This window comes from Macaca fascicularis, chromosome X (genome assembly GCF_037993035.2).
Source record: "Macaca fascicularis isolate 582-1 chromosome X, T2T-MFA8v1.1".
NCBI lineage: Eukaryota > Metazoa > Chordata > Mammalia > Primates > Cercopithecidae > Macaca > Macaca fascicularis.
The window spans coordinates 136,368,899-136,383,282 of NC_088395.1; the positions used below are offsets into that span (position 1 = coordinate 136,368,899).

The 14,384-nt window shown below is 52.3% G+C and overlaps 1 protein-coding gene across 3 annotated transcripts in view; it reads right to left on the minus strand.

The window, feature by feature from the left end:
• Positions 1–11,254, minus strand: part of ELF4 (E74 like ETS transcription factor 4) — a 47,470-nt gene extending 36,216 nt beyond the window's left edge. For 2 of the 3 annotated variants that reach the window (XM_005594558.5, XM_005594555.5), the window contains exon 1: positions 10,677–10,905. The gene's annotated coding sequence lies outside the window, so the exon portion shown is untranslated. Of the gene's footprint in view, positions 1–10,676; positions 10,906–10,972 lie in introns of those variants that run through there. The other variant, XM_005594557.5, reaches the window with a different exon arrangement.
• Positions 11,255–14,384: the final 3,130 nt, after the last annotated feature.

Sequence of the window (14,384 nt, forward strand, 5' to 3'; positions counted from 1 at the left end):
GTCCTGATAGATCTTCGGGCTACAGACGAGGGGTAAGGTAGCTGTAGAGTTGGGCAAATGACTCCAAGGCTCTAATGTTACTTTTCCTCTCTTGCTCCAGGCCTCTGTTAGGGGCAAGATTTATTAGCTAGAGTCATTTATTCCAAGTGGCACTGAGAAGGCAGTTGATGATCAGGTCATCACCAAAGCATTCTCTCTTTGTACAAAACCACAGTGTTTCCACCCTGGGGTTATTGGTTGATCACTGAACCCTCAGGAAACACTTCATTCTGGATCAGGTCTGAGAAGTAAAGTGATTCAAGAGAACATGAGGAAAACATTTTATTTAAAGAAGCCTTTTGTTTTCTGGACAGACGAGGCTGAACAAGAATATGATTGGCATCTATAAAATGATGTATGAGGCAGATAGTCATGGATTTATTCACCAAAAATTGGTAATAAATGAAGAGCAAATAACAAATAAGTAGTCCTATTTTACAAATGCATAATAAAGTTAAGAAACTTTTTAGGCTAAGAATATCAATTAAGGCCGGGCGCGGTGGCTCAAGCCTGTAATCCCAGCACTTTGGGAGGCCGAGACGGGTGGATCACGAGGTCAGGAGATCGAGACCAACCTGGTGAACATGGTGAAACCCCGTCTCTACTAAAAAATACAAAAAACTAGCCGGGCGAGGTGGCGGCGCCTGTAGTCCCAGCTACTCGGGAGGCTGAGGCAGGAGAATGGCGTGAACCCGGGAGGCGGAGCTTGCAGTGAGCTGAGATCCGGCCACTGCAACTCCAGCCCGGGAGACAGAGCGAGACTCCGTCTCAAAAAAAAAAAAAAAAAAAAAGAATATCAATTAAAAGATAAGCATCATCTAAAATAATGGTAACATAAGAGACAAACATGATTATAAAATAAGATATAAAAAACAAGCCGGGCTCGGTAGCTCACACCTGTAATCCTAGCACTTTGGGAGGCCGAGGCGGGTGGATCACCTGAGGTGGGGAGTTCCAGACCAGCCTGACCAACATGGAGAAATCCCGTCTCTACTAAAAATACAGAATTAGCCGGGTGTGGTGGCACATGCCTGTAATCCCAGGTACTCGGGAGGCTGAGGCAGGAAAATTGCTTGAACCTGGGAGGCGGAGGTTGCAGTGAGCCAAGATTGCGCCATTGCACTCCAGCCTGGGCAACAAGAGTGAAACTCCATGTCAAAAAACAAACAAACAAACAAAAACAATGCCAGACTGGGCAGAGTGACTCATGTCGGTAATCCCAGCACTTTGGGAGGCCAAGGCGGGTGGATCATTTGAGGTCAGGAGTTTGAGACCAGCCTGGCCAACATGGTGAAACCCCGTCTCTACTAAAAATATATATTTTTTAAAAATGTATCTGGGTGTGGTGGTACATGCCTGCAATCCCAGCTACTTGGGAGGCTGAGGCAGGAGAATTGCTTGAACCCAGGAGACAGGGGTTGCCGTGAACTGAGATCGCACCACTGGCACGCCAGCATGGGCGACAGAGTGGGACTCAATCTCAAAATAAAATAAAATAAAACACCAAACATATTTGTTACAACAAAAATTACCGCAAGTGGGATAAATGCAAATATTAAAAGAAAATGTCATGGACAAGTCAACCCTAAAAATCATGTGAAATCGCAAAAGACTTAAACTAGCCAAAAACAACTTCAAAAAAGAGCAAAGTTGAAAGGCTAATACTACCTGATTTCAAGAATGATTATAAAGCTACAGTAATCAAAACAGTTGGCATTAATGTAAAGAGAAACAAGTAGACCAATCAATGGAATTGAATACAGAGTGCAGAAATGGGCCAACATATAGACAATGGTAGTAGACTGATGATAGCTTTTTCAACAAATAGTGCTAGAATAATTAGATATTCATATGCATAAAGAAAAAAAAGGCTGGGTGCAGTGGCTCACACCTGTAATCCTAGCACTTTGGGAGACCGAGTTGGGAGGATAGCTTGAGGCCAGGAGTTCAAGATCAGCCTGGGCTACATAGTGAGAACCTACATCTACAAAAAAAAATTTTTAATTAGCCCGGCATAGTGGCACACTCCTGTGGTCCCAGCTACTTGGAAGGCTAAGGTGGTAGGATCACTTGAGCCCAGGAAGTCAAGGCTGTAATGAACCATAATCACATCACTGCACTCCAGCCTGGGCAACAGAGCAAGACCAAGATAAAAAAAGAAAGAAGAAAGCAAAAGAGAGAGAGAGAGAGAAAGAAAGAGAAGGAAGGAAAGAAAGAAAGAAAGAAAGAAAGAAAGAAAGAAAGAAAGAAAGAAAGAAAGAGAGAGAGAGAGAGAGAGAGAAAGAAAGAAAGAAAGAAAGAAAGAAAGAAAGAAAGAAAGGAAGGAAGGAAGGAAGGAAGGAAGGAAGGGGAGGGAGGGAGGGAAGGAAGGAGGGAGGGAGAAAACAGAAAAATTAACTCAGCAGATCATAGACTAAAATGTAAAGACTAATATTATAAAACCTATAAGAGAAAATATGAGACCAAATATTTGTGAACTAAGGCTAGGGGAAGAGTTCTTAGCTACAGCACCAAAACTATGATCCATAAAAAGAAAAATTGAAAAGTTGCACTTTCATCAAAATTAAAAATGTTTGCTGAAGTCAAAAGACACTGAGAAGGGGATTAAAAGAAGCCACAGACTATGAGAAAGTATTTGCAAAGCATGTATCTGATGCAAGTCTTGTATCCAAAAAATATAAAGAACTCTCACAACTCAACTACAAGACAACAAACAATTCAGTTTAAAAATGGGCAAAAGATTTGAACAGACACCTCAACAAAGAAGACATAAGGACAGCAACTATATGAAAAGATGTTCAACATCATCAGTCATCAGAGAAATACAAATTAAAATCACAATGAGATACCACTGCACACCTATTAGAATGGCTAATTAGAAGTGGTCACCTAATGAGACAGGTGTTTTCTGTGCATAGATTCTCACAGAATTAGCGGAGCTGAAATAGCCTCTGTTATCCTCAGGGGGCATTATAGGAAAAAGATTAGCTCCTCATTCTATGTCTAAGTACCTCCTTGTTATCGGGTCATCAGGAATTTCGGGAGGTTAAGAATAATTGCCACCATCCCATCCCCCAAAGTCTAGCAGTTCTAACTGAGGGGTGGGGACCAAGGGACTAGAGTGGAGTGCTTTACTCAGGGGTGGTCCAGTTTATCCTAGGCTGCCTGTCCCTGCGGGTGGTCACAGGCTCCTCAAGCAAACACAATCCAGTCAATAGCAAATGGAACCTCCAAGTTACTCTCTGGGAGGCCTCTGGAAGGGGAATGGCCCCTAGTCCCCTGGGAGCTCTTCTGGGCAAAGGCAGTGCCCCAGCCTCAACTCAAGGCCTCTGGGCATTGGCCCAGAATGGACCCATCATCTATTCTAGTGAAGGGTGAGAGTGAGTGGTAGTCAGCCAGTTGGCTCCCAGAATTTTACACTCAGTAGGGTAATAACAACAATCTGATGATTGCTAAACAGTTCCCAGGAGTACAACATTAGGCCTTCTCTCAAAGAAACTAACTTACTCTTATTTCTGCAATGAATGATGCTCAAAATGAAAATGGTGAAGGACTAAAGAAGGCCATGTTAATACAAATATTAACGATTTGAGTTTTGCTCACTACAGCACTGCCTGCCTTTCAGTATATTACAAACACACACACACACACACACACACACACACACACCCCTTCTATTACATCCTCCTCCCATCCTGTGCAATGGCCGAGTTAACAAAAAGCAGAAAAACCTGGAAAATCTCCCTCTTAGTTTCAGAAATGGGTGTGGCATGCCCTGCCAGCATTGCCAAAGAAGTGGTTGGTCCCTAGAGGCTGGCAAACTCAAGGGTGTGTGAAGGGGAAATGGTGACAATAATAATAACTGTTACAGGAATAATAATAACAGCAGTGAACACTTACTGGGTGGGTACTACATGCCAGGCACTCTGCTGAGTGCTTTATATGCATCGTCTCATTTAAGCTTCACTCCAACCCTGTGAGGTGGGTGCTGACTCCCAGAGTGGTTAAGTAACTAGCTCAATCGCAAACAGTCACACAGCCAGTAAGTTTGGCATATAAATGTAGAGAGCCTGTGCTCTTCCTCCTCTAGACAATAACGTGTATTGGGAAGGATATTGGGTCACACTGGAAGAGGAAAGGAAGCTTCAGGAGAGTCAGGTGTTCTGAGAGGCAGGAAGTGCCCACACTGGGCCAAGAAAATAACCCATCAAGAAGGTGGCAACTTGGTTGGGCGCGGTGGCTCATGCCTGTAATCCCAGCACTTTGGGAGGCCAAGACAGTGAATCACCTGAGGTCAGGTGCTCGAGACCAGGCTGGCCAACATGGTGAAATCCCATCTCTACTAAAAAATACCAAAAAAAGAGGCCGGGCGCGGTGGCTCACGTCTGTAATCCCAGCACTTTGGGAGGCCGAGATGGGTGGATCACGAGGTCAGGAGATCGAGACCATCCTGACCTAACACGGTGAAACCCCGTCTCTACTAAAATTACAAAAATTAGCCGGGCGCGGTGGCGGGCGCCTGTAGTCCCAGCTACACGGGAGGCTGAGGCAGGAGAATGGCGTGAACCCGGAAGGTGGAGCTTGCAGTGAGTGGAGATTGCGCCACCACACTCCAGCCTGGGCTACAGAGCGAGACTCCGTCTCAAAAAAAACAAAAACAAAAACAAAAAATACCAAAAAAAAAAAAAATTAGCTGGGCATGGTGGTGGGCGCCTGTAATCCCAGCTACTTGGGAGGCTGAGGCAGGAGAACTGCTTGAACCTGGGAGGTGGAGGTTGCAGTAAGCCGAGATCACGCCACTGCACTCCAGCCTGGGCGACAGAGTGAGATTCTGTCTCAAAATAAAAAAATAAAAAAAAGAAGGTGGCAACTCAAGGGAAAGCTTGCTCAGCCTAGACAAACTACTTAGCTTGCTTCTTGTTAGCCTCTCTGAGAAATGTTCTGGCACTTTCCCTTGCAGACCTTCCTGCATAAAACACCCTTCCCTGCTCTCTGACCCTCCTCCTTACCCTGGAAGCAGGCTGGGGTCTCTTTGCTGAGAAACTCACCTTAGGGCATGATTTCCCAACCAAGAAGTCAGGGCCCTCTGGTATGTCCCTTTGGTGCTGAAATGTGCTGGGGAGGGGGCAGGGCAGTGAGAGAGGGAAAATGATGAGTGTGTGCATGTGGCAGGGGGATGTCTGGGAGTTTTTTATCCAATTAAACCCAACAACGGTCAAGCTTCCTCCATGTCCAGCCTTAGGAGACACAGAATCAGTGGAAGCAATATATGGCTAGTCCTTAGCGGTCTGGGCAGAAACACACGAAACTCTACATTCTTCATTTCCCAGATGGTGGAGTGGGGAACAATTATGAAAATCTCTCTCCTCCACCTGAAGCTCTGGGCTTCCAGAGAAATCCCAAAACCCTAGGGAAAGGTGGGATCCAGCCAGCCTGCGACTGCCATGAGCACGTGTGGCATGTCAGTTTTCCTGTCATTTAAGTGCTCTACGTCTCCCCTGCCGTCTCTCCCCCTCTCCAGGAGCCTGTGTGTGTGTGTGTGTGTGTGTGTGTGTGTGTGTGTGTGTGTGTGTGTGTCTGGTGAGGGAGGGGTTTCAAATGAAATCCCCTCAGCTTGGGTGGCAGGCTGGCCAGCCAGTTTGTATCTCCCGGAGTGGAGACAGGGGTTTGCACCGAGCCACCCACACTCGCTGACCTGGTCTTTTATGTGACACGCACTTGCCAAACAATCATCCAGGCTTCGAAGGTCAGTTCGTGGCCAGGGAATAGAGAGAAAGGCGTCTTTTCTTCCTTTTCTGCTGAGCCAAATCTCCCCCTTGCTTCCCCCCACCCCCCTTCAAGGTCTAGCCTAGGCCCGCATCCCTCACAAAGCCTTCCCTCCCTCCTCCAGCTGCTGCTGACCTCCAGTCCCGGCTGCGCTGGCCTCTGCTCCAACAAGCACAATTAGCACCTGACCAGCCACTGGCCCGGCTGCTTGTCCTCGCCTCTGATTGTTTCACTGTCTTAGTCATCTCTTCCCCAGCGCCTCCTCCTCTCATCTCCCCCACGGCACCTAGCATCGGTTGGGCACACAGTAGGTGTTAATAAATGTCTGTTGAATTGAAACTCAGCAGCCCCTATGAGGTCAGAACCCTCATAAGCACCCCGACCAGCAGTTTCTTGGCAACCAGCACTGGGGCCCGAGCTACAGGGCATTAGCAGTGAGGCTGCTATTACAGGACACACGAGGCTCAGCAGCCAGAGATTTGCAGGCAGGTTGGTGTTGATGAGAAAAGCCCCTGACCCTAGGAAAGCACCTATGGGATTGTGGGTACCTTGCAGGAGTTTCCTTTCTCCCCTGCAGAAGTAGTTTTCAGTCTGAGAACCACAAAGAGAATAAATTGGAAGAGAAGCCAGAAACCTCTTTGCAGCTTAGAAATCCAGGAGAGATGCCAAGCCCGGGTTGGGGTCAGGCCCTACCCTGAGGACAGAAGGCTGCCCAGGGCCTTTCCCAGCTCAGTGGGGGATCCTGGGGAGACAGGGGGCGTGGCAAACATGAGCCCTTCCACTGTAGGGGGCTATAGGGATGTATGGTGGTGTCCCTAAGAAATGCCATCCTGCCCTGGAACCCAACAAATGACATCCTGCAAGATTGCCATCTGTAGCTCATGCAGAAACCAGTGTCCTAGCCAGGCACGATGGTTCACACCTGTAATCCCAGCACTTTGGGAGGCCAAAGCGGGAGGATCACCTGAGGTCGGGAGTTCAAGACCAGCCTGGTCAACATGGTGAAACCCCATCTCTACTAAAATATACAAAAATTAGCTGGGGAAGGTTGTGGGCACCTGTAATCCTAGCTACTCAGAAGGCTAAGGCAGGGAGAATTGCTTGGGCCTGGGAGGCAGAGGTTACAGTGAGCCGAGATCGCGCCACTGCACTCCAGTCTGGGCGACAGAGCGAGACTCCATCTCAAAAAAAAAAAAAAAGAAAAGAAAAGAAAAGAAGAGAAGCCAGTGTCCCTTTCCCTCGAATTCACCCAAATCCTAGGCAAGACTCTGTGTGTGGGGAGGGTGGGGGGTGCATCGAGACCAGAATCTGGCCAAGGTCTTCAGGCAAAGAGAAGCCCCCAAGTCTAGGGTGCTTGATCCCCCACACTGGCTCAGGGATTTGATCCCGGCTTCTGATTACAATTATTTATATAGACGATGTATCCTCTCTCCCTGGCCCCCTCCCATACCCCTGCTCCGACTCCAGCCCACACGAAAAGGTACACGCAATCCCGGAAGGCAGGTGGTGTCTTCCTCACATCCATGTTTTCCTCACTGCCACTTCGTTGGGGCCTGGTACTAGGACTGGCTCTGAGCGAGTGTTTGCCGAATTGAATCTGAGTTTTAGGCGCTGCATTAGGCAATATCGTAAGGGCAGCTAGCACTTACTGTGTGCCATGTGCTATTCTAATAAGCATCTTTTTTTTTTTTTTTTTTTTTTTTGAGACAGAGTCTGGCTCTGTTGCCCAGGCTGGACTGCAGTGGCCGGATCTCAGCTCACTGCAAGCCCCGCCTCCCGGGTTCACGCCATTCTCCTGCCTCAGCCTCCCGAGTAGCTGGGACTACAGGCGCCCGCCACCTCGCCCGGCTAATTTTTTTTGTATTTTAGTAGAGACAGGGTTTCACCGTGTTAGCCAGGATGGTCTCGATCTCCTGACCTCGTGATCCACCCGCCTCGGCCTCCCAAAGTGCTGGGATTACAGGCTTGAGCCACCGCGCCCGGCCTCTAATAAGCATCTTATATGTATTCATTCATGTATTTGATCCTCACCAAAGTGTTATAAGGTAGGTCTCATGTGACAGATAAGGAAACTGGGGCATACAATTGACTGGGATAACATAGCTAGTAAATAACAACGCTGGGATTTCAACCTAGACAGTCAGGCTTTAAGAACTGGAGGTAGGCCGGGCGCGGTGGCTCAAGCCTGTAATCCCAGCACTTTGGGAGGCCGAGGCGGGTGGATCACGAGGTCAGGAGATCGAGACTATCCTGGCTAACATGGTGAAACCCCGTCTCTACTAAAAATACAAAAAACTAGCCGGGCGTGGTGGCGGGCGCCTGTAGTCTCAGCTACTTGGGAGGCTGAGGCGGGAGAATGGCGTGAACCCGGGAGGCGGAGCTTGCAGTGAGCCGAGATCATGCCACTGCACTCCAGCCTGGGAGACACAGCAAGACTCCGTCTCAAAAAAAAAAAGAACTGGAGGTAGCTGGGCTCGGTGGCTCACGCCTGTAATCCAGCACTTTGGGAGGCGGAGGCAGGTGGATCACCTGAGGTCAGGAGTTTGAGACCAGCCTGACCAACATGGAGAAACCCCGTCTCTACTAAAAATACAAAATTAGCCGGGCATGGTGGCACATGCCTGTAATCCCAGCTACTTGGGAGGCTGAGGCAGGAGAATCGCTTGAACCCGGGAGGTGGAGGTTGCGGCGGGCCGAGATCATGTCATTGCACTCCAGCCTGGGCAACAAGAGCGAGAAACTCCATCTCAAAAAAAAAAAAAAAAAAAGAACTGGAGTTAAGGAGTTCAAGATTACAGTGAGCTGTGACTATGCCACTGCACTCCAGCCTGGGTGACAAAGTGAGACCCTGAATTTAAAAAAAAAAAAAAAAAAGAAAATACTAAACATAAACAAAAACTGGATGTAAGATGAGAAAATTGCGGGGGTAGGGGATATTGAAAGGATGAAGGCCAAGCTTAAGAGCAGAAGAGCAGAGGTTTCCCAGGAAAGCAAATTCCTCAGCCTGTGTCTAGCTGGGTCTCTGTGACACAGGGCCTGATTTTTGCAGGATGAGGGGCATTTTGGACATGCTATCCATCAGGCCCCTAGAGACAGACCACAGCACCCTCCTTTTTAGATCCCAGTATACGCCAGAGAAGACAGAAGCCACTGTGTCACCACTTAGCACTAGGTGAGGGAGAGTGGATTTTGGGCCCCTAGGTTGTCCAGGGGTGGGCGCCAGTTCCTGAGCAACCACCGAGCAAACAGTGCAGCAGAGGGAGGAATGCCAGACATAGTTGCAAACAAGCCACTCCTTCGGCTCACAGCAAGAGGCTGGGTGAGGGTGGTAGTATGGAGCCTGCTTCATGGTCCCCCCCCCCCACCAGCCCCCAACAAGAGATCCCAGGCTCTGAATCCAGCCCCAGAAACAACCACATGCAAGGTAGCCTCTTCCTCACACCGGCTGGCTGGGATAGGAAGTCCTCCCTGATAATCTTCACTGAACTCCAGAGAGCTCCCCCTAAGCTGCTCCTGTACTGGATGCACTGAGTCTGAATTAATGGTCAAGAAAGCACTTTATAACCAGGAAAACCCAGTGTAACTAACTGCAAGGAAGGACTGGCATTCTTGCCGGGCATACGTGTTCCCCGGGCATTTTCAGTGCCAAAGTCTCCACAAAGGGAAGAGCTAGAACTGTTCCCTTCACCCACCTCCAACCTGGCACTCGGGCCAGGGGTCAGCTCGCAGGGGGTGAGTCCCCAATGGGCGTGCCCACCAGCTGTTGGGGTTGAGCAGTGGTGGTTCAGGCCCTGGGGTGGTGACCTCACTTCCGCTCCTACCTCCCCACCTCCCCAGCACTCCTCCCATTTGAGGCCCCACCAGGCCAAAATCGAGAAGTCCAAGGTTAACTGTTCCTTCCCACTTTAAGAGCTAATTAAAATAATTAGCCACAATGAACTGTCAAACATTAACCCGGAGAGGCTGCAGGACCAGACAGGCCTCTCTATCACAGGCCGAGGGATGAGGGGCAGGAATCAAATGGCCATCAAATCCCTCAGCTGGGGTATGGTGGGGGGCGGGGGCGGCCCAGGAGGACCTCACTGAGCCGAGGTGCCAAGGGTTCAGGAGGTGACTCTGGTCAGGAAGGTGATGTCCAGGCATACGGTGGTGAGAAAAAGGCGTTAGGGTTAGGGTGCGGTGGACGAGCCAGGAATTCATAAAGCGGTCACCGCCTCAGCAGTCCCTCAAGCCTCCAAAGCAAGGCGCTGGCGTGAGGGGACCCCGCACGGTGCGGCTGCTGAGTCCCCTAGGCGGCGGCCCGGGAGGGAACGGGGAGGCGGGAGAGCCGGGGAGAGCGGGAACGCGGGAGCGGGAAGGCTGGCGGCTGGCTCACACGGAAACTCCGGCCCCTGCCAAGAGGTCTCTATTTTGGCGATCCAGTTCTCCAAGTCATAGGTCTGCGTGCGCGTGTAAGCGTGTGACCCTAAAGCCCTGGCCCCAGAAGCCCCGGGGGCAGTCGGATCACTCTAGCAGCTCCGCCACAGTCCGCCCCACCTCCTCTGCCCTCGGGCGCCCAGCTTCTGGGGGCCCCGCTGTCACGATCGGCCCCGTCACGAAACCCGAGCTGCTGGGGGTGAGGGAAAACAGGGGCCCCTACCCCGACTCCCCGACTCGGGGAATCCATTCCATTTCCATCCCGGGATCGAGAGCCCGGGTTCTCCAGCACACGCGCGGCGGGGCGACGCCAGGGCGGCTCGCGACACGCCGCGACTCTCCAGCCCTTCCCCGGGCCCCCAGCCCCACGCCGGGGCCCCAGCGCTCTCGATTCCGCCCTCAGGCAAACTTTTCCAGGTCCCCGAAGGCTCGAAGAACCGGCGCCATCGACGTACCTGAGGCCGAGTGGCTCACGGGCCCAGCTTGGTCGCCGGGCCAGGGTCTGTCTCCGTGGTCCCCTCCCCGCTCCGGGGGCCGAGACGCGGGTCCCCAGCCCCGCCAGCCCGTCCTCTCCCCTCGGAGGCCAGGCGAGTGGCGCCGGGAGCTCGGCGCCGGCGAAAGGAGAAGTGGAAGTTGAGCGCGGCGCCCGGTCCGTCCCCGCGGCCGCCGGGGCCGCCGTCCCCCGCCCTCCCTCCCCGCCCGCCCTTCCTCCCCGCCCGCCTGCCCCCGCCACCCCGCGCCCGTGACTCACCTCGGCGCCGGGGCAGGCTGGTCCGGGCGGGCGAGGCGCAGGGCTCTCCCACACGTCGCGCCGCCAATGGCAAGTTGGAGGGAGAGATGCAAATACCAGGTGAGACGGCGGCGCCCCTGATAAAACCGGGCGGGGGGCGGGGTGGAGCGCGCGGGTAGCGGGGCGGACGCCGGGGAGGGCCGGGCCAAGACAGGGGGCGGCGGGGGCACCCGGGGAGGGGGCGCGAGCCGGCGCAGACCTGCACCGAAACGAGCGAGCGAAAGGGGAAATTGCACTAGAGACACACACGTCCCCGCAGGCGGCGGCTGGGGCGGGCGCGAAGGAGGCAGGGCGGGAGGGAGGGAAGAGCCGGAGGGAGGGACCGACGGGAGGGACCGCGGGCGGGCGGGGTGGGGGAGGGAACGAGGGAGGGACGAGGCATCTCGGTGGAAACAGCGCCCCTCCGCCCCGGCCCGCCCGCCGCGGTCGCCAGCACGGCAGGGGGAGCCGTGCCAGGGGCCCGCGCGGCCTCTCCTTCCCCTCGCGGCTCGCTCGCGCCCGGGGGACCACGAGGCAGGGCGCCCGCAGAGCCCGCGTCGTGCCCCGCGGCCCGGGCGGGCACCCCCTACTCTGCTTCTTGCCAGCGGGCCCCGGGGCTCTCTGCTCGTTCGGCACCCTTCCCGGTTCGAAGCCCTCACACAACGCCCCGCAAAGAAATCCCTTCCCCGCGGACTCGGGAAGGTTTCGTCCAGCCCCCTCGGCCCGTGCAAGTGGAGACTTGCTTGACGCCTTTGGGCCAAGCCCTGCGCTCCACATTATTGAGCTCCTGGGGTGTGCGGGCCCCAGCGGGAGGGCGGGCCGTGCGGCGGGTGAGGCCGCGAGATGCCCAGAGGATACAATTTTGCAACGATATGCCCGACTCCGCAGAATCCGGGGCGGAACACCTGGGGTGATTGGAGAGTTTCGGCGACTTCGTAGGGAAGTCGAGTCTAGGACTCCTGCGGGGAGTTGGGGTGGGGGACGCAGGAAAGATATGAGTCAGGGGAAGGGCTAGGGGCAGAGGGGCTGGCCCAGCAAGTGCAAAGACAGCCAGAGCTCGGGTGCTGGAAGAAAGCCCATCCGTACCTTTCTTCCCCTGTCCAAAGCCAGGCTGCTCTACTCCACGCGCCCACTTGAAAGCCACTCACGCACGCTCCCCTTCTATCTCCCCTTTGCCCTCTCTGACCTGCCTCGACATCAATATCGCCCCCTACATGGATCTGCGGATAGGAGGCTCTGGAGAGAGTCCGCTGGGAATTGTTACTCTGTATAGTTCCACGTGGCCTTATTGGGGGTGGGGGGCAGCCAGACCTAAGCCTTGGCGGAAAGCAGCAAGACTAAAGGGGCCCCAGGGGATGTGGGCCTTCTAAAGGGCTTCAGGTTGAAGGACCTGCTCAGCCTCCAGCATCGGCCTGCTTCTCCTGCCTTGGGAAAGGATAATCCCAGGCGCAGGACTGGGGGACAGGAATGGTGGTGGATGATGGCCACAAAGGCGGCTGCAGATTACAAGTTCCCAGGGAAAGATCCTGTGGCTGGACTGGGGCGCCGGCCCATGAGACCTCCTGGGTACTCGGAATCAAGTCCCCAAAACAAGCACTTTGTCTTTTACAAGCGGGCATGCTTTTCCCAGGGGATTCCAGATCCTGGAGACACACAGTTCTCTGCTGGCCTCTCATCCACTAGGGTGCCCTCTCAAATTTGGGGTAGGTTCCAGATGTCCCTAAGCCCTCTTTACCTTGACTTTGAAACTCACGAATGGACACACACGTCTGCACACGCGCGCGCACACACACACTTTCCCATTTTGCTAAGAGTTCAGTGGTCTGTAACCTCAGACAGACCTGGGTTCCTATTTCAGCTCACTATTTACCAGCTGTGTGACTTTGGGCAAGTCACTTAAACTCTCTGAGCCTCACTTTTCTTCTTTAAAAACAAAACAAAGCAAAACTAGGCTGGGCGCGGTGACTCATGCCTGTAATCCCAGCACTTTGGGATGCCGAGGTGGGTGGATCACTTGAGGTCAGGAGTTCAAGACCAGCCTGGCCAACATGGTGAAACCCCATCTTTACTAAAAATACAAAAATTCACCTGTGTGTTGGTGCGTGCCTGTAGTCTCAGCTACTCAGGAGGCTGAGGCAGGAGAGTCACTTGAACATGGGAGGCAGAGGTCGCAGTGAGCTAAGATTGCACCACTGCACTCCAGCCTGGATGACACAGCAAGACTCCATTTCAAAACAATAAATAAATAAAATAAATTATTTTTTTATTTTTGTTTTTTATTTTTATGGGTACATTGTAGGTTTATGTATTTATGGGTTACATGAGATGTTTTGATACAAGCATGCAATGTGTAATAATCACATCAGGGTAAATGGGGTATCCATCACCTCAAGCATTTCTCCTTTCTTTGTGTTATATACAATCCAGTTATACTCTTTTAGTTTAGTTGATTTTTTTTTTTTTTTTTTTTTTTTTTTTTTTTTTTTGCCCAGGCTGGAGTGCAATGGTGCAATCTCTGCTCACTGCAGCCTCTGCCTCCCAGGTTCAAGTGATTCTCCTGCCTCAGCCTCCCGAGTAGCTGGGACTACAGGCATGCGCCACCACACCCGGCTAATTTTTGTGTTTTTAGTAGAGACGGGGGTTTCTCCATGATGGTCAGGCTGGTCTCGAACTCCCGACCTCGGGTGATGCGTCCGCCTTGGCTTCCCAAGGTGCTGGGATTACAGGCGTGAGCCACTGCGACTGGCCTTAGTTATTTTTAAATGTACAATAAATTATTGTTGACTGCAGGCACCCTGTAGTGCTATCAAGTACTAGATCTTACTCATTCTAACTATATTTTTGTACCCATTAACCATCCTCACTTCCCTGCCCCCAGCCTCGCTTTTCTTATTTTTAAATTGGAGACGATACGAACCTACCTCCCAAGGCTGTGGCAAGGACTGAATGAGATTAAAATGTCTATGGCGGTGTCTGGTGCCTAGTAAGTCTTCAATAAATGTTAGCTCTCTTAGTCGTCATGTTCATCTTCATTTCCCTTTCTCAACCCAGCTCTCAGGAGAAAGTATGACAGGGCCAGGGCTGAAGTTGCTCAGGACTAATGGTGGATCCCTCCGGTGAGCGAATGTAGTTTGAACCAAGGCTGAAGCCTCAAGGCAGCACGCAAGGAGAGGTTTTCCTTTTGGGAAGGGCAGGAAGACAGGTCGGCACTGCCAACCAGCTCATGGTGACTGGCCCTAACGCCTGCCAGCGCCCTGCAGCCCACGACTTGTGGGAATCCCATAAGTTCCCACCTTCCCCAGCCTCTCAGAACTAACCACAGCCCCATGATCTGCGCATTGCAGCCAAAACAAGCCCCACCCACCTTGATGAAAAAGGCTGACCTCGCTTTGGG